At 38.4% G+C, this 24,669-nt stretch overlaps 1 protein-coding gene and 1 non-coding gene across 3 annotated transcripts in view; both read left to right on the top strand.

Annotated features, from left to right (window-relative positions):
• The window catches only part of Cfap299 (cilia and flagella associated protein 299), a 471,810-nt gene that overhangs the window by 220,838 nt on the left and 226,303 nt on the right, over positions 1–24,669 (top strand). The gene's annotated exons all lie outside the window — the stretch shown is intronic.
• Positions 1,084–1,212, top strand: LOC143439906 (small nucleolar RNA SNORA17). Its single transcript, XR_013107909.1, has one exon. It is a non-coding gene; the product is annotated as a small nucleolar RNA SNORA17 (small nucleolar RNA).

Below are 24,669 nucleotides of genomic sequence, written 5' to 3'. Positions count from 1 at the left end.
AGCCCATGGGTAGCACAACCCACAGTGAGCTGCATCTTCCAACATCAATCATTACCCAATAAGATGTACCCCATGCTTGACCATGGGCCAATCTTGAAGGAACATTTTATCAGCTGACATTTTCTCTTTCAAAATAACTTTAGCTTATGTCAAGTTGGTATGAAAAATAGGCAGCACAGTTGCCTCCTTGTCATAGTGAAACACCAACAAACTACCATCACTCTACAACCATTTCTTTTTGCTTATCACCAAGACCTAATATTAATATCACAACATAAAAACATTCCAAACTTTAAAATTCCCAGTTGTTAAAAATATATACACTTTAAAAGTATAGTTTCTCTAGAACATCTGAAGTTTCTCTAAAATATGCAAAGCCTCTCTAAAATTCCAAAGTCCAATAAAAAAATATGTTACATATTATTTCAATAGGGGTGGAATCAGGGCATAGTTAAAATCAAAGCAAAGCTGAGCCAAGCCTAACTGTGTAAAAAGTTCAGTGCTTGATATCTTGGACCCACTTACTGCCCTGTGGGTTCCAAAGGACCTCAGCACTTCGCTAGCTCTGCCTGCTGCAGCACACACATTTTGTCCCCTAGGCTACTGTCCTTGATAGACATCCCATGGTACTGGCCTCTCCAAAACGTTGAGGTCTGCCCTGCTACTGGGCTACACCTTCAACAATAGCCTGCCTCTTCTGGGGTCCGTTCAGGATCTCTGAACCTGTCACATGGTACCAGACCTCACCTTCGCTTTTGGACCCCTTCAGTCCTGGAGCTTCAATTTTAATTGAGGCTGTCCATTCACCAGTGGCCTCTCCAGTCCTCTCTCTGTGCATCTTCTCCATTTTGATCCTTAAAATATCTGGATGGCTGCCTTGAAAGTTAAAACTAAACATTTTCATGACAATGTTGACAATCCTTATGGCTTGCTTTAACTTCCCATTCGTCAGAACAATTTTTTCCCCAGAGAAAGTATAATTATAGCACCGTGTTACAATTTTATATTGACAAGATGCTATGTGAAAGGTGATAGTTTCCTGTTTTTGTTTGTTTGTTTTTGCATATAATTAAGACTAAACCCCCCACCTGTAGAGGCATGGCAGGTGTGGCTGCTGTGTCACGTGTGTGTCAGTAGGTGGCACAGAGGAGAGAAGCTACATCTAAATTCAATTTTCTGACCTATAAACATTTGAATAGTTATCCTAGCATTCTCTGAAGGTTGCGAGCGCCATGGAACCTGGATAGGAAGCCTGAGTCCACAACCATTTGGATATTGCCTAGGCCTTCGGGGGAAGGAGAGGCACATAGTGCCTGAGATGACCCCTTCCCAGGTGCTGTAATGCATGATCAGTGCATAGCACTTTTAAGACCACTCCTGAGATAATCCCAGACATGCAGAAACCCCAGGCCCTAGGAAGACCAAGTAAGTACTGGAGAAATGGAAAAGAAACAGAAGGATGTGAGTAGTGAAGTTAGGGAGGTTAGGTCTGGCCAGGGCTGCCACTGGGGGACACGTCTGGGACCACAGCCCTGCTGAAACAGGAGTCTGTCACCACCAAAGGCCAGGTAGAGGCCTTTGGGCTCGGCTGCCACCCTGGAGCTGTTTAGACAGGTCCCACCCCTCACATGGTCATCATGGGAAAGCTGGCCCAGAAGGCCTGAGAGCAGGAGTGCTGATTCTGTCCCTATCCAGCTGCAGGTCTCAGACAGCAGCCTGGAATGATTTGTAAGTGAGCCCCCCACCCCAACAGGACACAATAGTTGGAGACCTGGCATTTCTACTCATTTCCTGTGTAGTGGGGTAGACCAGGGAGAGATATACTTCTCCCTCTTGCCCCTCACCACCTGCAGCTGTGGGAGACCTGGCCATGGGGTCATGAAAAAGTCCCTGAGCTAAACCTGTGAGAATTGGCCCTGCTACTTGTCTGCCAAGTGACATGGTCAAGGGAGAGATTATAATCCCCTCACCCCCTTACTACCCATGGCAGGCAGAAGAGCAGACCCCAAGATCATCAAAGTCATAGAGCTGACCCTGTCCCTCACTCTCTGCAGCACTTAGGAGAGCAGGCCCAGCACCACCTTGTCTAGGTAGCACAGTAGAGCTGACTCTGGATGTGGGGGTTGACTCTGAACCAGTCCTGAGGGTATGAGCATGGGAGAGGCAGCTCTGTCTCTTGTCGTCTGGGTGATGGTACAGATGAGAGTTATACACCCTGTTCCCCTCCCTCGCTCCTCATCATCTATGGCAGGCAGGAGAGCTGGCCCTGGGATCATAAATGGGAAAACTGGTCACGTCCCTCACTGGCTGTAACACTTGGGAGAGCAGGCCCTGCACCTCACCTGGGCAGCAGGGTAGAGCTGGCACTGGTTTTAGTGCTGGTGAAACACCTGAGGGTCTGAGAGAAGGAGACCAGTGGGCTGACCAGCTCAGATACCTCTCAGGCCCAGATTGAGGACTTTTAATTGGCCTACCCCAACATCTACTCCACCTATGAACTGCTAGAGTAAATGAAGGGTCTGGTCCTACAGCTCCAAAACTGCAGAATCTACATGACACAGGGAAAGAACAGGATATCCAAGGCAAGTCTCTGTGAGGTTCAAGTATTGATAGAGTAACAGAAGCCAGAGGCCCCATACCAGACCAGTAAGTCACTGCAAGCAAACAAACATTTGGGAGCAAAGAAATGTGGGCAAAATGATATATTGTGGGACACAGGGTGACACACTACAGTTTCCACAGGGAAAAGCTTGTTTTCTACAACCTCTGTTGGTAGGGAGGTTGTGGGGGTGGAGGGTGGGTACTGTGGTAGGGGGAGATGAGTGAGGTTAGGGTTGCATGATGTGAAATTCAGAAAAAAAAATCAATAGAAAGTTAAAAACGAGACTACAAGTAATGCAGGCATATACACTACCAGACCCAAGTCGCACAGTATCTATTATGTTGATGTATAAAATAAATACCATGTATCTTGAGAATGATCAGTTTTAGCTGCTGAGTTTATTTTACGTATGTCCTAGTACTTAATTGAGAAAATTCCCAACCAAATTGGCTTAAAGGCTGTGTGGCATTTCTTCAGTGAATGGTTGGTATAGAAGGTCCCAGCCCACTGTGGGTGATGCCACCCAGAGGCTGGTGGCCACTGATGGTATAAGAAAGCAGGATGATCAAACCATAGGGAGCGAGCCAGAGAGCAGCCTCCTCCATGGCTTCTGTGCTTCAGATCCTGACTCCAAGTTCCTGCTCCTGACTCCCTTCAGTGATAGGCTGTAAGCTGAAATAAACCCATTCCTCCTAAAGTTGCTTTGGATCATGATGTTTTGTCATAGCAGGAGAAACTCTAGCAAAGACTACATGATTTATATTCTCTTTACTTATATATTTTTTAATCATCTAGAAAACAGAATGAACAAAGTCTAGACCTGTAAGTGTGAAACAAGAATACAAACTTCATTGACCAAATGAGAACCTTTGAAACAGTGTGATGTAGTGGTCACAAACGTCTACTCCAGGGCCAGGTTAGAGTCAGTTGAAACAAGTGCCGTTGCCAACTTTCCACTTGGGTTAATCCTTTCACTTGTCAGTTCTACTGTGGGTAAATTTAAGACAATATTATATCACCATATATGGCTTGAAGATACAATTAAAATTATAAATGCTTACTAATTTTGTTAATGTTCAAAAAGTCTACCTGAGCTTCAGTTTGAGTAAAGGAATTTGGTCTTGAGTATTGATCTTGAGGTTGAATATAATATAATATAATATATAATATATTATATTATATTATATTATATTCAACCTCAAGATCAATATATTATATTATATATATATATTATATATATAATATAATATAATATAATATAATATATATATATACATATATATATGAGACAAAGCACACTTATTATGATTTGCAACAATTGGATTGTGGAAATACTCTCAGAAGTGAAGTCACATTGCATTTAGAGATTGAATTGTGGTTTTGGAAGATAGCATCATGAACTTACTTAATTGTTTCATTATATTTTGAATGACAAAGAGTTTCATTTAGTGATTGGCAGATTAAGTAGAATTTGCTGAAATGTAAAACATGTGATCTTTTGTCTAACCGGAAATGAACACTTTGGACCTAGTGAAATAAATGTACTATTATGTAGCTCACGGAGGTCATTATAAATCTTTTTTATTCTCCCTCCCAGAGGAGTCCAAGAAAAGCAATTAAGTATATTATACATTGGTATAATCCAAAAACTGTACCTTTGTTAATATATGCAGTGTATCTTGGTCTAGCTTTATAATGTGGTCTAATTTATCTGTAAACCATAATGTTCTGTGACTTAAAATTATGAAGTATGAAATTATTTTAGTGCTGCTTATAGATTTTTTTTAGTGTCTAATGCCTGAGGTCTTTTAGTTCCTGCTTATCCTGAATTTAATTGAAGTAGACTCAAGCTGAAGAGAGCTTCCTCAGTCTCTGTCAGTCAGTGGTCCTCTGAGGGCTGCAGAGTGAAGTCTCCCTGTGAGCTGAGGATATAGAGGCTGTTTGTAACTTTTCTTTTTCTTCCTGATATAAACAGCTGTTCTATAGTATACAGCTAATTGCAGTCTCTTATTCTGACTCTTTTATTATTAACTGAAATTAGCAATGAAGAAAATAGTTAAAATCTTAAATTGTGTGAAAGTGTGCCATTTTATAAAAAACTATTGTGAATTTCTCAAAACAAGATGTGTGCAGTCTGTCCTCCCTAAGTGATAGTAATTTAGTGATGGCATAGCTCCTGCTAAGTCTGCTCACATGTTAATATGAATTCCAAACTGCTGCAGTCTCTTTATCGTCTCTCACTTATTCTTGTACCCGAAATTACTGAGTGAAACATAAATACACAGTTAATAGATTATCTTCTTATTTTATAATGTTTAGTTATTGTCCTATGTTTGTCTCCATATTTTTTTCAGATAATGCAACTGTAACTTGGTAGAAATGACTGTGGGTGACATATGTTAGTGTTGAATAATGACAAGCACTCATTTGTTGTATATAGAATTGTAAAAGTCACGAGCTCTTATTGAATTTCATTACTTTAGGCTACCACACAACATGTGGCCCATTGATAATTTTTAAATTATACATTTGATAGTAGTAAAAATGATATATTCTCTAGAAGGATCGTCACATATATTCACTCGTAGCTAAACCATGAGAAGTGAATCTTATAAGCACCCTTTGTTTGATTAACAAAGAACCCCATGCTATTTTCAAAATGGCAAATCTTTTGAGGACAGTAGTCATATAACCATGGTACTAACATTTCTCAGAAGGGTTAAAAAATAAAGGCATAATGGCACATGCCTCTAATTTCAGCTACATGGGAGTCTGAGAGAGTAAGACCATAAGTTTAAAGGCAAGAAGGTGACTTAGCAGAACTCTATTTCAAAATAAATATAAAAAGAGTTGAGCAGTAGAGTATGTACATATGCATCCTGGAAGGTCTTGTCATTGGTCAATCCTTACTATAGATGATGGATGGATGGATAGATAGATAGATAGATGATAGATAGATAGATAGATAGATAGATAGATAGATAGATAGATAGATAGATAAACAGATAGAGTGGGGGTTTGAATAGGCATGGTCCCCATAGACTCGAGTATTTGGATTCTTGACTATAAGGAATGGCACTATAGGTGGGTGTGGCCTTGTTGGAGTAGGTGTGGCCTTTTTGGAGTAAGTGTACCAATGTGGGAGCAGTCTTTAATATCTCCTATGCTTAGACTCTGCCCAGTGTGTTACACAGTCTTATTCTGCTGCCTGCAAATTAAAATGTAGAACTTTCAGCTCCTTCTCCAGTAAAATGTCTGTCTGGATGCTGCCATGCTTTACACGTGATGACAGTTGACTAAACCTCTGAAACTGTAAGCCAGCCCCAATTAAATATTTTCTTTATATGAGTTGCCTTGGTCATAGCTTCTTTTCACAGGAATAAAACCCTAACTCAGACAGACAGACAGTAGACAGACAGACAGACAGACAGACAGACAGACAGGAAGAAATTGGGCTCACATTCTGAAATTTCATTCCTTCAGAGGTACAGATATGAATTAGAGAAGAAGAAAAGTAGCATTTGCTGGCAGAGTTGATCAGCTGCCTCATCCTTCATGTGTCTTTGATCTTAATATGGAAATTCATCTCTTGTTAGATGGCATAGCTGGGCTATCCCCAAAATTTCCTATCTGACATTAAAATTCTATCTGTGAGTGAATAAAACATTTCATTTGTAATGACTGGGAAATTTTTTGATTGGCCTAAGACTTACTTGTCAAAGGAAAGCAAAAAATAAAAATAAAAAAGAGGTTACAAATGTAAAATTTTAATGAAAAAATCTAAGATTTAGCATTAAGCTTCATATTTGCTTGTAAATAGTCCAATGTTATTTCACCAGTGGCTGTAGAAATATCAGTGTTTGACCAAATTTACCTAGAACAATCTTGTTTTTATTATAAATCAGGCTGAAAGAAGTTAAGCGAAATGCTTGAAATTGTTTAAGAGAAAAGATTGCTCTACATCAGTAGGTTCTGGCACACTATGTTTGTGATTATGTAACATCATCTATGGAATGAGGTAGAGAAACAGGCAGGAAGGTGTGGTGGCTGGACCATAACCAAAGCCATGTCCTTTCATTTGCATAGGAAACTTAAAATATACATATTTTATTTATTTATAAAGTGTGCCTACTCCCTAGCAGGCATAGACAGTTAAATATAAGCATAGATTACAAAAGTAGAAAATTTAATATACTTATCAAAAAATAGCTTGAGTCTCCAAACAATAATGAACAGTGTGGTCATCCACAGATAGTACCGCTAGCTATGTTGTAAATGACTGTTTGTTCTGTAAAGATCAGGTATCTAGGACCTGCTGTATTACATTCATTAAAAGGTAAAGGGGTGCTATGAAAGGTCTCTGAAACAGATGATACCCCCTAAATGTTCCTCAAAGAAAGAAAGGGGAGAGATGCCATTGTCAGCAAAATGTAGTGGGTGTAATTGAATGTACAGTCAAAAGGGGAAGTGATGGACGTGTGTTTTTTCCCCCCTGAAACTGCCCTTACTTTGGAAAGAAATGGCTGTCAGTGACTGTGCATTCCCTTGACAAATTATACTGTGCTCCACAATGGCAGCATTTGTGTTTGGTCTGTGGACCTAGGACATTCCGCATTGATGGGACCTTTTCCTATCCAGGTAATAATAAAGTGGTCAGTCATGCAACCAAAAGATCAAGTTTAAAGTCAAAATTAAAGAAGAATTCCCAGCACTATAGCATTTCATGTCATGTGAAGCTCTCACCAGCCAGGCTTGTGTAAATGTCATAAGTATGCAAATGAGGCTACAAGGCTGACATGAAAGACATATGCTGGTGTGTTCCGCAGAGCAAAGAACAGAGACACTAGAAGAAGCCTAATAGTGACTTAAAGAATAATAGATGCCATGCAACCTCTACATGTCCTCCAAAAACACATGTCCTAGCAGATCAACTAAATGTCACAGTGTCTTACTCTGTCGGACCTCCCTGGACAAGCCACATTTAAAGTGTAGAATAAGACCCTTTTATTTACTTTGAATTACAAAGTTGACTATCATGTCTAATTTCAAAAAAAGTTGTTTATTTATAACAACAATTTAAAAACCAATTAATATATACTAAGTAAATGTGATGAAATGGTGGCTGTAGGAAATTTTGTTGTGCTTAGAGTTCAGAGTCTCTGCCTCAGCCAATCTCTAGTACTGACAGATTAGGGGGCTGAAAGGAAAGAAACATGTTATCAAACCTGCACAGCAAACTGTGATCAAGGCTACTGGATCAGAAACACTGATATTAGTCTCCTGTCACTGGCTACTTGTCTGGGCCAGCCTGATTCAGAGAGAGAGAGAGAGAGAGAGAGAGAGAGAGAGAGAGAGAGAGAGAGAGAGAGAGAGAGAGAGAGAGAGAGAGAGAGAGAGAGAGAGAGAGAGAGAAAGAAGAAGAAGAAGAAGAAGAAGGAGGAGGAGGAGGAGGAGGAGGAGGAGGAGGAGGAGGAGGAGGAGGAGGAGGAGGAGGAGGAGGAGGGAGGGAGGGAGAGAGACTTTCAAAAACTTGTTCAGTTTACGTGTTGTTCTTTTAAAGGGAGTCAATTTAGAACAAAGAGTTCCAACTCATGAAATTCCAGACACATTCAAATATTATGGCTCATCTTATTAATTCTGGTATTTTCAATGTGATAACCTTTGAATCCAATTTAGCCATTTTAGGTCTTGCCATAGATCTTTCTATAAAAACAGAAGGTAGGTTGATTTGAAATTTGCAAGCAAATTAAGTAGTCTTGTTTCAAAGAGAGATGAGAAGAGACTTTCTGAATCAGAAACAATGGGACTAACCAGTTGGAATGTTTAAAATACTTGTCTAAGACTGGAGACTATGAAGACAGCATTACCAGTCACAACGTTGCTGGCTCAATGACATCTATAGCTTCTGGATTACCAAAATGATCCTATTTCTAGATGGAAAAGTTTATTCTTCTCCTTTAGTTTCTATTAAATTTGAAGCCCAGCAATGATATCACTATGAACACATGACTTGAGTTTGTATACTAAAGATGCATTTATGTGGTGGAAGCTTTGTATTCCATGAGAAGTTCTTTTTCGGAGGTAGATTCTAGTGAGGAGTCTTAAATACTAGGCATCACTATGTAGAGGGCCAGTGGTAGTTCTTGTGGGCCCCAGATAGTTCTTCTGCATGCGAGGTAGTCTAAAAGGGACAATTTGGGTTTTGATTTACTGTCTCACAATGTGATCCCTCACTGTTGCACACTGTGTTCCTAAACATCTAGTACAGTGAGCTAACGAAACTTTAAAAAAACATATTTCTAGCCTCGTATATTAACAGTGGGAAACAGCCAGAGTGTGATTCTACTTGTATGAGGTAGAATTGTGATGAGTGAGGAAAAGGGGTGGGACATAGAGTTCCAGTATAGAACAATGAAAGCATCATGGAGATGGCCGGTATATGGCGATGGTGGAAAACGACATGGAATGTTCTTAATACCGGGCAACTTTACACTGAAGCATGGGAAGTTTATGTCATGACTGTTACCACACCAAAAACCAAGACAGAACAACAAACAAACAAAAAAAAAGAGAGAGAAGAGAAACCAGTGGACCAGATGTGAGATCCCTCTAGTTCCATGTGTTGGGTAACTGCCTCATAGCTGTGTCCACTCAGCCTGCTTGATTTGTAGCACCGTGTGGGTGGTAAGTCCACAGCACTGTCGGGAACTCCATGGGTGTGTCAGGACTGACAGGAAATGCAAACTGGGGCAGGAGCCTGTGGCAGGCTGTTCCCATGATGCCTTGGCTTTCCTAACGGGATGTTTCCCCTTCTCTCTTCAGTGCTCACCTGTGTCCAGGTGACCTCTCTCGGGACCTGACACGGGTTCGTCTATGCAAACACAACAGTTCTCAACAGATTCCCTGTGTTTACTTGGCTCAATAGTAGCTCCAACTCCTCTTCATATATTTTCTTCAATGTGTGCTGAGGAATTCACACAATCATGTGTCAGGGTTAGTCCTGGGGATTTCTTAATTCCTGAAATTGAACTCCAGTGGTGATATTAGATATCACCTATAATACTCACTGTAATTCCTTGACTACAGTCTATTTTTGTTCTGTGTGTATTTTATGGTTATTTCTCCCTTTCATTTGTATACTGCTTATATTCTGTCTCAGAGGGTTACTCAAGATTAATTAATGTCCCCTGTGTATAGGAAATGACAACATGTGTAGTTTACCATGGGAAAACATATCGATTTACTTTGCTCAATCAAATCCAGATGAAAATATTGCATATTTTAGTGCAAGTGTTAAAGGAATATATTAAGAATATGCCATGTCTCTGAATTAGTCTAGATAATAATATCACTCTCAATATAGATTTTAGTGTTATATTACATGAGTTTAAGTAATTTTATTATTTGAATTAGTTATCTTGGACATCCAACAATTGGACAGTGGTTGAGCAATTATATCTGCACTTGGAAAAACTATGAATTATATAATTATATCTATTACATTCTAGAAATTACTAATATGGCTGACCAGTGAGGAAAGTCGATTATACAGTAATGTTCCAACTATGGTTCTTAATTTTATACAACCAAATGAGACCGGTGCACTGTGAATGGTCTGTTACTACTACTCAATATAATTTAGAGTCAAGAGCATTTGTTTGTGGGCCTGAGTGAAATTACTATGGAAGAGCTATTACATTTATTTTTATAGTTATTTCCACTGTCCCAATGATGATAATTAATAAATATGGTTACTTCATATTAAAAACTAAAGAATAAATAGATTTAGAATTGAGACTCAATTATTCTCCTTAGTGATTTTTCTCACTAAAAAGGCTAATTTTATTTATCTAACTGCATATTCTTCACTGTCCCAAGGAGCTCGTCTTCCTTGGCCTAACTCCTCATGTGATCTCAGATGTGTTGGTAGCAGCAGTAGAGAAAGCAAGCATTTCTCATAAGCATTTTACGAAGAGAGATCAGATGGGAAGGATGCTGGAAGAATCCCTGTTCTCCTTCCTTGAGTATATTCTGAATGGCATTTGAAGATTTTTGTGCTAGAAACAGCTGCTTTCTCTGTAATGGTTCAGTGTGTGATTCTGGGCTCATTGCCTGGCTTCACCAGGCAACAGTTTTCAGGCTTCAATATGAAATGAATTAATTTTAAACTTAATTCATTCAATTAAAAAATAGGAAGAAATGTTAAATGTTATTTCTCTCTCATTTTAGTAGCAATCATGAGTTTGCTTTGCTCTCTTCCTCAATATATATGCTCACTGTTCTTCAGAAACACTATATTCCCTGCCTTGGTTTCAGAGATCTGATTAATAAGATCCCCCTTTTTCTGTATCAAAACACAGCAAGTCTTGGTAAAGCAAAATTCCTGGTCTTTTCCACCACTGCTTTCCAACATCTGCCACCTCTGCGGATGGTATAATCACTCCCACAGCTGTGCAAGGCTAACTCTGTTTCCAGAGTGGACTCTCGCCCCCACAATGTGTGCTGTCTTCTATCAGGCCCTGTTTTCTTACCTTCATTCTGACTATCACACTCACGGCTGACTAGCCGACCTCACTTTTGACATCCAATGCTTCCCTTCTCCCCGTCTGTTCTTTGGAAAGTCATAAACTCAATCTCACCATCACCTTCATTTCCCATTTGTCTTAGCAGATTATCTCCACCCTAAACTGGGCAGCCTCTCTCCTGTGCCTGGGATTTGGCACACATAATCCCCACTTTCTTACTTTATCACTTTATCAATTACTAAACTTTGAAGATCTTAGTTCCAGTATTTTTTTTTTTTGGGGGGGGGGATCTTTTTCAGACTAGACAAATTTACCTTTAGTTCTTATTGTTCCAAATACCTCTCCTTAGTTATTGCAATAAATCAAAATAAACATTTGTCCTTTGTAGTGACAATACTGGAATTTTGGTTCCTTAGAAACAATGGAAATATTATGTTTGTTTTTGCTTTAATACCAGGTGTGGGGATGTGAGGCTGCTCAGGACTGTCCACAGTGGCTGACTATGATTCTCCTTATGCTCTAGCAGAGGTGTGTTTTTTACCAGCTGCAGAGAGTTTTGTGATTGTGTGACATTTTGAATTATGGGAACTTTCTAGAATGTATATAAATGTTAACACTCAGAGAGATGGAGTTGGTGGTTATTGGTTGTTTATGGAGAATTGTTGTGGTGTGTTAGTATTCCCGCTCAAAAGAAAACAAACAAAAAAAAACCCAAAAAAACAAAAACAAAAAAAAAAACGGGAAAGAAATTAGATTCAGGGATCTCTCTCCCTCTCGATTCTCTTTTCTTTCCTCTCTGGTGATTGGGGGGTTAAAACCCAGGGCAGGTGGGAGGATAAAGGGTGGAAAAGATAAGAACCTACAAAGTAATGAAGACCTGCTATAATTTCTATGAGTGGATTTTTAATCAATCTTTGGTTGTATTTTAGATTCTAATTTCAGATAAATAACGTTTCTTTTTATTTTGAACATGAAAAGCAGCATTCAAACAATGAAACAAAAGCAGACAATTAACACACATGAGCAGCAAACAACAAAACAAAAAAGTTGAGTTCAGGCTGACTTATTTCTTGCCCCATTTTCATTAACATGACTTATCTTTCTTGAAGTGGCAAATTCCCAGGGTGATCACCTTCATTTCACTTCTGAATTTTCAGCAGATCCTTCTTCCAGTAATGTCCCTCACTGGGTATCTCTTTCTTGCTGCCCCACGTTAGGCGCCAAAGTGTTGCAGATTAATGATGTCTACCCTCCGTTTAATTAAGATGAAGCATTTGACATTGACAACTCATACTTGTCAGTTCCCTCTTAGAGTCTTGTTCTGTAGTCTTTAATTTTATATATTTTTATGTATGTTGTCATAGACAATTTTATGTATGTCTTCATAATTATCTCTGTATGCTGATGTATAAGTGCTACTTTGTTTTAATAATTTGTTAAAGAATATTTTTCTGAATCTCACTGTAGGAAAATGACATAAAATTCAAAATTGAACCCAAAATCAAGTCTCTTATTTCCTGAGAAACAGACTGCATGTGCTAAAAGCCATGATTATCAGACACACATAGAGCCTTCTGAAATTTATCTGTTTATTGACAACTCCTTCTCTTGGTCTTTTCATCACTTTAATAGAATGCCATGAGTGGGGAAACTAAACAATTTTTATTTGGCACAGTTCTCAAAGATGTGAATGTGACAACAGTATGGCAGCGTGAGGTTGCTCTTGGAGAGAATGTCTCAAATGACTGGCTTCCATTGTGTCCCCAAAGGACAGGAGGATTTCTTGTAAAGATACTAATCCTATCCTGGGGCCACACTCCCTTTAGCTAATTATCTCCCAAAGACCCTACTCTTACTACCAAGTATCATCTTAGCCCTTCAATATATAAATTTTAGGGACGCAAACTCTTCATCTATAGCATGTACAGAAAACACACACAAATACGTTCATTTTTGAGAATTAATAATGCTTCTCATATGACAAAATATTCCATATTTGTACCTATACACTAAGTTAAACATCTTTATGGTTTCATTACAGTTCATTATATGGCTGTATGATCATTTGTACAGTCACCTACTGATGGTGACATGAAATTGGTTGTAAATATGTAACATTTTTTTATGAGTACATAACCATCACATACATCTCTATAGGAGAAAATGAACAAACAAATTTTCATCCTTTAAATATTGTGAGCTATTAGGAAAACTCATTTTATGGAAATTAAATTTTCTTATTCATGAGACTTAAAAAGCCTGAAAGGGGGCACTAATTTCTATGGTTACATGTGGTACTCTAGGTTGTGGCCCTTAGAATTTCTGGTAACAATTTGGAGAAACTGAGAGTTGAGGACTTTAATTTGGCTGTCATATAACTTGGAGGATAAAGAATTAACAAGAAGCCCTAGCAGCTAGCTGGAAAGCCACTGTGTCCCATGTTAGTTGTGAGGTTGGGGAGAGGTGCTTGCTTCTATCACTTGCGTTCTTTCTCTCACGTGTTGTACTTTCCGTGGTCTTTATGACTCGAGGTCAAGGGCCCCTTGTGCAATTTCTCATAAACAGTAACAGGTGAAGCTAGGACAAATGGTTCGTGCAAATATGTGCACAAAAGGTTTCCTTAGAACCTGTGTGTGCTCACTCTGGCTGGAGTGTTATTGATTTCTCTGTTAAGTGTCCAGAATTAGCTGGACCTTGACACGCATGCTTCTTTCAGCTGTTTAGCTTTCAGGACACAGCTTTTGAACACACTATTTACTGAGAAGGCAGCACCCTTCCTAAACGTGGTGGCGTCTTTGAACCACAAGTTAATGAAAATAGAGGATTTTAACTGCCAAACCACAACAGTGCCTCCAGTGTCTGTCATCTTGCTTTGAGCGGGTGCAAAAGCATGTGTTTTGCATCTGTATTAGAGAGGTTAGCCTTGACATTCCTTCATCCCATGCAATATTTGTTAAATAAAAGGAAAAGAAAGGGGCAGGCATGCTTCACCCAGATGTGATATTTAGTCAGCTTGGAAATTCTTCCTAGTGCCTTTCTTGTCACTATACAGCACTCACCAGGACTGGCCTCCTGCATCCAATTAAAATCGATGATTGCTAGTGACTTATTATCCAGATTCCTAATCAGTTAATTACAATAGACCTACTGTGCAGAACAAGAGTACTACATTACATTTGGATGGAAGCTTTATTCTTTGTTTCATGTTTACAAAATCCATTTAATAACTGCTCTTCCATGAGCCACTGGCATTTGTAAATATTTTTAAAGGGTAAGAAAATGCCCAAATCTTTTTTCAACTTTTATGAGAAGACAAGGTCATATGTCAAGACCTGATCGTATTTACCTTTGCAAACCCACACACATTTGTTCTTGGTAGTAACCACTGTCTCCTCTCAATCCAGCTTCATAGTCTGTAGAAAATCTCCATGGGACTTTGTTCCTTCTACCTCCTGCTCTCTTCCTTCTCGGGAATCTTCTCCCTCCTCTTCTCTCCCCTTTTCTCATTTCTCTTCTCTCTTAAAATCATTAATCACATTTACTTTATCAATCAGATATCAGTGAAAAACTTGTTAAAATTGATTAGCGTTTATATTTTATTCTCTGATATGATACCACAAAGGAGGGTTTTGAACTATATGGAATCAAAGGGAAAATTTGAACCGATTACCTTGATTACCAATTTTTTCAAAAAAGAATCAAAAGTGTGTGTGTGTTTTTGTGTGTGTGTGTATTTAGTTGAAGAAAAATAAGAACAAAGTTTGCTTTCAAAGATTATGAACATTTCTTTCTAAAATGATAATCATGTAATAAATTATATTGAGTACTTCTATGCAAGATTTTGCTTTCAATGTCCAGTTTAGAAAGGGCTAATCTTCTAGCCATGAGATAGTCAGTCTATAAAATATTATTTTGAAAATTTGAAAAATGTGATGCAAAACATTTTTGCATTTGTGAAGCACAGAAATATTTATTTTTGAAGAAGTTAAATCATTAAATAAACTTTCTGTTTCAATTGCTATGCACATGGTTGATCTTCTCATGGTTTTTAACCAAATGGATAAACTGTATCTTTGTACTAACATATGTAAAAAGGAAAATTCACTTTTGTCCATTTGCCTTTATGTAAAGTTTTAGAAAAAAATAGATTGTATTATAAACCACTGAATCTATACTTAGAGTTTCTATATCTTAGAATGTATACATTCTAAGATTCTATACATTCTAATGTATACATATGTGTATAAAATTTGTAAGGATTCAACTTCCTGTGAGTATGCAGGTATATGTGTCTAGCTGGGCAATTTGCATATATCTAAATATATAAAGACACACATATTAATATTTCTCAAGTAGCTTTACTTGTAGAAATATATGAACAATGTTTAGAGTTTGATACTGAGTAATACACACTCCATGAACGAAATAGTCTTTTCAATATACTTCTGGACCTTGTACCATTTGTTACAAATTGGGAAAACCAGTAAGTGTTTATTAAATTAGTCATTGACTATCTTTATGTACTTTCAAAGAGCTCAATCAAACAGTCACATCTCAGACACATCTGTTTGGTTCATGCTTTTGTAACCACAGTTAAAAACAGAAGCAATATTTTAATAACAACTTTTAAGATGATATCTTAGGAAGTTAAAGATATTTAAGTTTATTCTACATTTTGTATTTATAACAGAAGGCCAAATATTATCAAATGATGAGATTCTAAGTAATGCTATAAATCCATACTCAGTGACTTCCTGAACTATGAAATGGTTCATCATTTCTGAATCTTTTTTTCTGATGTTCATGTCATAGGTGCTTACACTGAGTGATGCAGGCTTCCTGTCCATGTGCTCTAACTTCCTGTGGTGTGCTTGCATGCTCATCAGGAGACACTCATATTTGTATTCAATCTTTTTTCTATAATAGATGTACTTGTTACTTAGTTACATCTATTAAGTTTCAGGCTTAATTATTCATATGAATGAATCAGATATATAAGGGGTTATATAAGTAGATGAATAGATGCCAATAGAATATTGGAAAATATTTTGTTAGATTTGTGATTGCATTGGGTGGAGGGACAAAAGTTGTACTTATTTAGATAATTATCATGATTAAGTCATTTCTGAAGGATCTCTAATCCCTTGTATACTAAAAGGGAGAAATAATAGATTTTATTTTTTTTTTATTTAGAATAGACTATATTTTGTGTAAAGCAGATAATGAATTCTGAAGAATGGCTGTCCTCTAATATGCTTAAACAAGGTCATTGACATCATGTAAAAAATGCAACTTCAGTTATATATTTGCTTGTGCTACATAAACCATTGTGTATAGCCACTTCAAGGTCCTCTCTTTGACTGTTCTTATAAGAATGTGACTCAGCAAAGTCCAATTGTGTCTGGCTTAACAGTCTTTAATGCTTCAGGAGGATGCAGTTAAAAAATTACTAGGACTGAAAAACAAGGATTTAAAACCCTTTTATCATTCCTAATTTTATTGTATGAGTAATTATTTATTGCCTTGCTATTATACAATGTAGAAAAACTTCATAACTAAGAAAAATAGTAAAATAGTACCGTTGATCACCAAGAAGACAAATATTTTGATATCCTAATTTCAAATGTCTTATATAATGTCTTAAATTTTTCCTGATTAGGTACCTTTATAAAAGTTATAAAGATGAACCTACCCAAAACCTTTTAAGATATATTTTATTATATTGAGAATCTACATAAATGTTCATCTTTAAAGAATTAAATTATCAAAAATGCTTCAGTTACTCTAATTGAGAATATATAAAACTGTTAATGACTGCCTTAAGCTTGAAAACTCAGTATTAAAGATATCTCCTTTACAAAGGTGAACTCAATTTTCACTAAGTGGTTGAAGGGCGCCTCACTAAGAAACTGACAGCCAAGCATGTGCAAACATGAGGACCTGAGCTCAATCCTCAGCCCATACGTAAAGGCTGGACCCTGTGCCATGCCCTGGAAATCCTAACACTAGGGGAATGGACACAGGAGGATTCGTTGGCATTGTTGGCCAGGCTAGCCAAAAGTGTGAGTTCCAGGTACAGCTAGAGAATTAGCTATTCCCCTGCTAATAGAGCAGAGAACAACTCTGGAAGATGATTGATGTTAACATCTGACATCTATGCATGTGCACACATGGACACATACATATACAAAAGAAACTAGCACTTAAAACTTAAGCTTCCCTGAAAAACAAACAAATAAGAAACAATGATCTGCTTTTTAACTGATGGCTGCTGGGTAAGTCAGTTTTCTTCTGTGAGGGGTTGCCCAAGCTTCAGGAAGCAGATGGTTCCACATCCACTTTCATGCAAGTAGCTCTAAATGGCCTTAGTGGGCTTTAAATTAAAAAATAAAATAAAAACCTAAGTGCATATGAACTCAGAAGGAAGAAAGAGAGAGGAATTTGAGGCAGGGGGTGGTAGATTTGACCAACCACACAGTATATGTTCATCTGAATATTAAATTATAAATGTAATTTAAAAACTGAGCAATTTTCCAGCAAAAAAGCCCCAAGAATCGTAGGAATTTTAGAAAGAATATGCTGCTAATTGCCCAATAACAAGGAAAATGGAAGCTGTTTTAGAAGGGCCAAAAATTATTGGTCAGTTTGGAGAGGGGCCTTTGTAAAGGCCAGGGCATTCCAGGTAAGGAAATTTCCCCAGACACTGATAGTCTTGAGATTTGAAATGCCAGAAAGTGTATGCTTGTGAAACATCCCTTCATCTTCACATGATGAGTAATAGACAAGGTAAGCATGTGACATGATTTGCCCTGTTCAGTCAAGGATGAACATTTAAGACAGGCTCAGAGACTCTACAGTAGGAAGCAAACAGAGACAAAGACACCTGCAAGTCATTAGGAAATGATCCACCAATTCCATGCTATGCTAGCTTTCATTTTCAGAAGATTCTCAATGATTTTAAATTATCTTATTTATTTATTTATTTATTTATCTATTTATTTATTTATTTTTTTATGTGTAATGTGTCTGTGAGTCCGAGCATGTATGTGTCATAGTATATATGTGCAGGTCCTCTGTGAGTATGAACATGCATATGTTGTAGCATGTTTGTGCAAATCTGAAAACAGCCTTTGGGGATCAATTATCTACCTTTACACCATGAATTCCAGGGATCCAACTCACATCAGGTCTTCATAGTAAACATTCTCATCTACTGAGGCTTTCTTTTAGGTAATATTCTTATTGAGTTATTAAGTAAACTGTAAATTGGTGAAATTTATAACATAAAATATTTATTACTCAATGCTCCATTGGTCAACCTCCCTTATTTTTAAAAACTCTGAGTTGGGATTTAGAAAGTATTTGTCTAAGCTAAAAATTAGCTCTTCGGTTAAAATCTAGAAACCATTCCTAAACAAAATATGAGAGTAAAGGAAAAATTCCATCTTACTGTATAGAAAATGTTTGCTCAAATTGTATTGTCATTAACAGGGAACTAAAATTGGATTTAAAAATTTTTTGAAGACTATAAATTGTTGTCATATGGGGTCTGTGTAGAGCACTTGCCTTACTTGTGCAGGCCCCATGATGCTACTACTACAATTGTAAAGTATTCACAAATCAATAAGTAAAACCCCCACTTACAATCAGCTAAAACACTATGACTAAACTAGTCAAGGAAATGAAAGATTATCACATTAAAAACCCAGATCACTTAAGGAAGAAATTGTGAAGGACAGTGGAAGATGAAAGTACTGCCTATATTAGGGAATAACTGAATTAATTTCATGTACATGGCTATTTTAATGAAAATAATATTCATATTTAATGCAATTCCAAGGACATCCTTCACCACTTCAAAATACTACAACTGTAAAACTCACATGGAAGCACAGAATACCTCTAATAGAATGGGCAATCATTAACAGAAAGTGATGCCTGAAGGATCAGTGTCTGACCTCCAGCATTCCATGAAGTTAGTGATGCCATAGTAACAAAAACAGTGATGATCCAGGAGTAAAAACAAATACATGGACGACTGGGATTGAGCATCGAACCCAGGTACAGTCTCATGAAGCTACTGCAGACCAGTTTTGACACAGGCACCAAAATGTATATTGGACAAAAGACAGACACGTTAAAAAATGGTGTGGAGAAAGCTGGATTTCCACACATAGAACACACACAAAGATCACCCCAGAATAGGTTATTTATATACCTTAACCTGAGACTTACATAAAAAATATACTTCAAGATATAGACACAGGAAAAAAATTTGGATAAGGACTTTAAAACCCAGGAAATAACCATGAGAATTTTTAAAGGACAGTACCTGAATACTTAGATAGCTTCCGTACAGCAGCAGAAGGAAAAGAGCCTATAAGATGAGAGGAAGTTTGTATAAACTGAATCCCTAATAGGAAATTAATTCCTGTAATTTGCACAAAGCTAAAAGATTAAGCATCAAAAAATGAATAAAATTCAAAAAAAATAGGCAAAATGGATGGAACAGATAGTTCTCAAAAGGAAGAGGTGGATGGATAAAGACAATGACAAAATGTCACGTTCCTTTCATTTGTGGGGACTAGATGTTATTCCATACTGACCCACACACAGAAGGCATGAAGGGGATGGAAATTAACCAGGAGGGGAGGAGGGCAGGAGTGGAGTGTGCACAAAGTGCAAAGCTACGTCTGTAGGAAAAACATGATTCAACTCATCACTGCGTGTTAACTTAAAACAAGTGAACGAAAAATAAAGAAAAAAAAAAGACATATCTTATCACCGAAAAATGTATGTAGGTGGTTTTGAAAACATAGAGAAAACAGCTCCCAGATGATTTAAAAAAAAAAAAAAAAGCTACATTTGCACCAGAAGATCAAAACCAGTACTATCATTAAGTCTCTCAAAACACTCAAGACAAATTAGGCCGTAATTGTCACAGCATTTTTATCTGATGAGAACCCGAAACAGTGCACATGGGTGCCAGGAAATGTTTCCCATTAGAATCGACACTGTACGTTTTCGATGATGAAACCATGTTGGTAATGGATGCGGAACCTTGCTGGTGCCAGAAAAGCTTCAGCAAGTAGATTCTCTGCATGAGGTAAAATTTCACCACGTTTCAAACTTTTATGAACAATATTTTATAGAACATATATTTTGATATTTGGCAGAACTATAGAGAGAAGTGGTAAATGAAGAACATAAATTTCAAGTCAGTAGTTACCTCTGGGAGAGATGGAGGTGGGTGTAACCAGGGAGGGCAAATTGGGGGCAAAAGCAGCCCTGGGAATGCTGGGCTGGTCAGGGTTACATGGGTTTTTAAGAATATGCTCCCTTGGGCTTCTAATAGAGATTGTGCATTGTGTTTGTTTGAATGAGATATTACAGTATTTTAATAACTCCCATCGAAAAGAACAAAATGCCATGAACACCGTTCCGGTTTTATGTACTTCCTATGAGCCTTGGTTCCCTTCCCTTCCAGGGGTCCCACACCCTGTGCTTCCCTGTCTCCTCTGCTGTCTCTGCCGCTCACTTACTCTGCTCTGATGATGTATGTGACAGTGATGGTAATGGTGGTGACGGTGACAATGATAGTGACGGTTATGATGATGACAGCAGTACCCAGAAGTTTCCACACAGCGTATCAATGAGCTGACCCTCCAGATCTGCTTCATTTCCAGAGTAGAACTTACCTGTGCCTTGTTTTAACAGTCTGGATTCATGTTCCACAATTTCCGATGATCTGTAGAGACAATTCCGCCCACTTTTTCCTCACTACTCAACGGCAAGATGCTTGCTGCCTAGTGTCCTCCTGAATGCTCTGTTCTCAGCTCTAAGCCTCAGCATTCAGCGCATCCCAGGTGGTGGTGGCTAATGCCAGGGCCTGCTGCTCAGTGGTGCAGGTGAGACCAGGACCACCACACAACCATTCCCCAGCCTCCACGCCTCCCTGTTTTTGTCCATGTCACCCTTTTCGTTTTCCTAAATCTCTTTTTCACTTCTGGCCCTGCTATAGTTTGGGGCCTCATTTTGAGTAGGTAGATTATGCATGTCGGAGAACAAAAACAAAAGCCTTCATTGATTTTTTTCTTTTTTGTTGAACATAAAAAAATTGTAAGTTTTTTATACAATGTATTCCGATCATAGTTCCCCTCCCCCAGCCCCTCTGAGATGATGGAGACAGCCCATTTAGTACTGAGTGTTCCAAGGTCCCATGCTCTGTACCATACTCTCCTCCTCTCTAGTCAGAATCCACACCCTTTCTGTCTCTCTGTAGAAAATATCAGGAACCCAAGGAAGAATAAAACAAAACAAAATAACATAAACAATCCTGAAAAGGACAAAACAAGCAAACAGAAGGAAAAAGACCCACAGAAAAAGCACAGTATAAAATGTAGATTAAGAGACACATATGTTCAAAACAGATTCATAAAAATCTCTTAAAAATATAAAACTGGAAGCTATAATACACAAAGACCTGAAGGAAAAGATGTCCTATCAAACTCCTATGCGGTAAAGAGCCTCCAAAGATGCCATTGACTTCATTTCGTCATCTATAGGCAAGGGGCCTGGCCTCAGAGCAGTTTATATTTTCAGTGAGACTATGCTGGAGAGAGCTACTCTCTTTGCCAGTGGCTATCGATGGGACATAGCATCTGGGTTAGGGATGGGGGCTTATTGTCTGCATTTGCTCTTGGTCCTGGGACTCAATCTAGCACAAGCCTATGCTGGCCTTGCGCACGCCTCCACAGTCTCAGGGAGTTTATATGTGTGCCATTCCTGCTTTGTTTAGAGAGCCTTGTTTCCTTAGCATCCTCCATCCCCTTGGCCTCTTATAATCTTTCCACCTCCTCTTCCACAGTGTTCTCTGTGAGAGGAACCTTTGATGGGAGGAATTTGATGGAGACAACTCATTTAGGGATGAGTGCTCCAAGGTCTCTCATCTTTGCACATTTTCCAGCTGTGGGTCTCTGTATTCGTTCCCAGCTCTTATAGGAGGAAGCTTCTCTGCTGATGAATGAAGGAGAATTGATCTATGAGTGTAGCAGAACGGAGTTAGGAGTCATTATATGGCTACATTCTTTTAGTAGAACTAGTAGTCTTTGGTTTTCCCACGGGTCCCTTTCTTGGCGACCCACCAGGTTCAAGGATGAGACTCATGGAATGGGTCTTAAATGCAATTAGATATTGATTAGTTGCTCCTACTAGTTTTTGTCATTGTTGCAGTAGTACATCTTGCAGGCAGGGCATCATTGTTGATCGAAGACTTTCTTTTTTAATAGCATGCATTATACCTTCAAGAACTGTGAACTGTAGTTCATAAGAGTGGAAGGTCTAAGTAGGCACCAGTTCAACTTCTCTGTGTTCAAGAAGTTGTGTAGGTGTATATCTTCAGTAGTAACTTGTTTTAAGAAGTGGATGCTTTGTTTGGTGACAGGAGATGTTCAGGTGACACTTTGTCTCCTCGGTTGTTTAGTGATATCATTCAGGTCACCTTCATACGCGTGTATATTTTAGGAAGTTTCTACTGCATTAGTTTCCAGATGACTCCTCAATGGTCATTAGCTGTTCCTTCTCCTATGTCATCATTACCTCCTCTCCCTTCTTCCTCCCAATTTAATCCTCCCACTTAGGTCCCTTCCCCATTCATCCTTAATGGTATATCTTATTGAGCTTTATGTCACATACTCAGCTTTTTTCCTATACAGAGCGAAGAGTCCAAGTGTATGATGACACATACCATCCTTCTTAAAACCACTATGTCCCCATATTGTCCCCATCAGTGTCATCCGCAGCACTCCACGCACGCAGCAGGCCAGATGAACAGGCAGAGCTCATGGAGAAATGTTAACAGTTCTGTTTCTAATGGTTGAATGTAAGTCTTCTACACAGTACTTTCTATTAGATTGGATGTTCAAATAAAAAATTATTAAGAACATTTTCAAACAGCTACAGAACCAAACTATATCCTACAGACATGTCAACTTTTACATTTAGTGATTGGTTTGTGTAATTTTAACTTTACCATTCTAAATTATTCTAAAGCAAACAGGTACCTTCCTATGTTTAAGTAAAAAGCATTCTGGGAATTTCCCTTCTGCTTCTAGTCAGTGACCCAGGCAAGAAAGCTGTTTGTAAATATACTGAGTGTGACACAATATATTGTGTAAATATATTGATATATTGTGTGCACTAAGCTTGAATCAGCTAGGACACCTTCAACAGAACTGGCGTGAGTGGATCCGGCAGCTGTGTTGGCTTCATAAATATTTTCTTCTTGAAGGGCAAATGGAGACCAATCCTTCTTCTTCCAAGGGCATGAAAACATGTTTCTTTTCTTTTACTAGACACCCATGTTATTTTCCTGAAATGTTTGAAACAGTGAGTAGGCACTCGAGCCTGATGACACAGCTGTTGAGAAGACCAGACACAAAGGAAGCCCAACACTATTCTCAAAGCAAGCTTGAGAGTGTAATTATGTGTTAGCCACTGGAATTACAAACGGTCCTTGAGAAGAGAGCTGGAAAGCTGCCAGCTTCTTTTTAGAAAACCTATTCATAGATATCACAAAGAAACTTGAAATTTGTCATGCCCCCCCCCCCACTTTATTGCAAAGCATTCCCTTTCCCTCCCTGACTGAGGAGGGTTCCCTGGTGTTTCTGGGTTTGAGGTAGGAGTGGAGTGGCTGGAACTTGCCTTAATGATCTCTAGCCTTCTGAATGAGCAGCTGCACAAAATCGCTCCATATCATTATGAATATGCAAAGACTGATGTTCAAGTCCAGTGAGAATAAAAAAGTATAATTGATCTCTTTGGCTCTCTCAGTTTTTATACTGAACACTTTTAAGGCTTTAACAAATTGGTTGCAGCATGATGCTAAATAAGACAGAATATTGTTGCCCTGGGACCACTAAAATATATTTCTGGTTACTTCCTAGATGCTTTGGAAATTTCTAGAAACTTCCCATGAAAGCAAGAGGATTCCTTGCATTTGAAACCCTCTCCAAATTGTCAGATCTGACTGTGGGTATGGGTGATGGTCATTTTGCCCTTGTCAAAGTCTGTGAGACACTGTGGCCTTTCCCTTATTTTCCTCGTTACTAGTACAATGCTAAAAGTTTGCTGATTTTTTTGTTCATATTCACTTACATGTGTTTTGATCAGCTCCTCTCTCCTACAAACCTGTTTGTCCATCTCTGTCAATAACAAAAAAATCCTATTTGCTTTGAAGTTACTGCTTCCCTTCCGCTCATTTTATTTTGAAGTTGGTGGGACTGGTCATGAAGTCACTGTGTGAAATGCATCCTTATCCCTACCTCCAGTAGGAGGTGCTTCCACAAATGCAGTGGAAGAGAGACACAAGCAGCAGATGCCTTAAGAGGTGCTCTTTGCTCAGTGCAGGTGAGCATGGGAAGTGAGAATCTGTTCAGAGACTTTGCTCTTCAAGAGCAAAGACTTGAGCCTTGCAGAGGCGGTGAGCTGACGAGTACGAGAGAGAGACTCAATGCTGCTCACTTGGCAGCCAATTTGTTATAT

Source organism: Arvicanthis niloticus, chromosome 27 (assembly GCF_011762505.2).
Source record: "Arvicanthis niloticus isolate mArvNil1 chromosome 27, mArvNil1.pat.X, whole genome shotgun sequence".
Taxonomy (NCBI): Eukaryota; Metazoa; Chordata; class Mammalia; order Rodentia; family Muridae; genus Arvicanthis; species Arvicanthis niloticus.
Note: the sequence above shows the minus strand (reverse complement) of the source record. Positions and strands in the feature narration are given on the sequence as shown.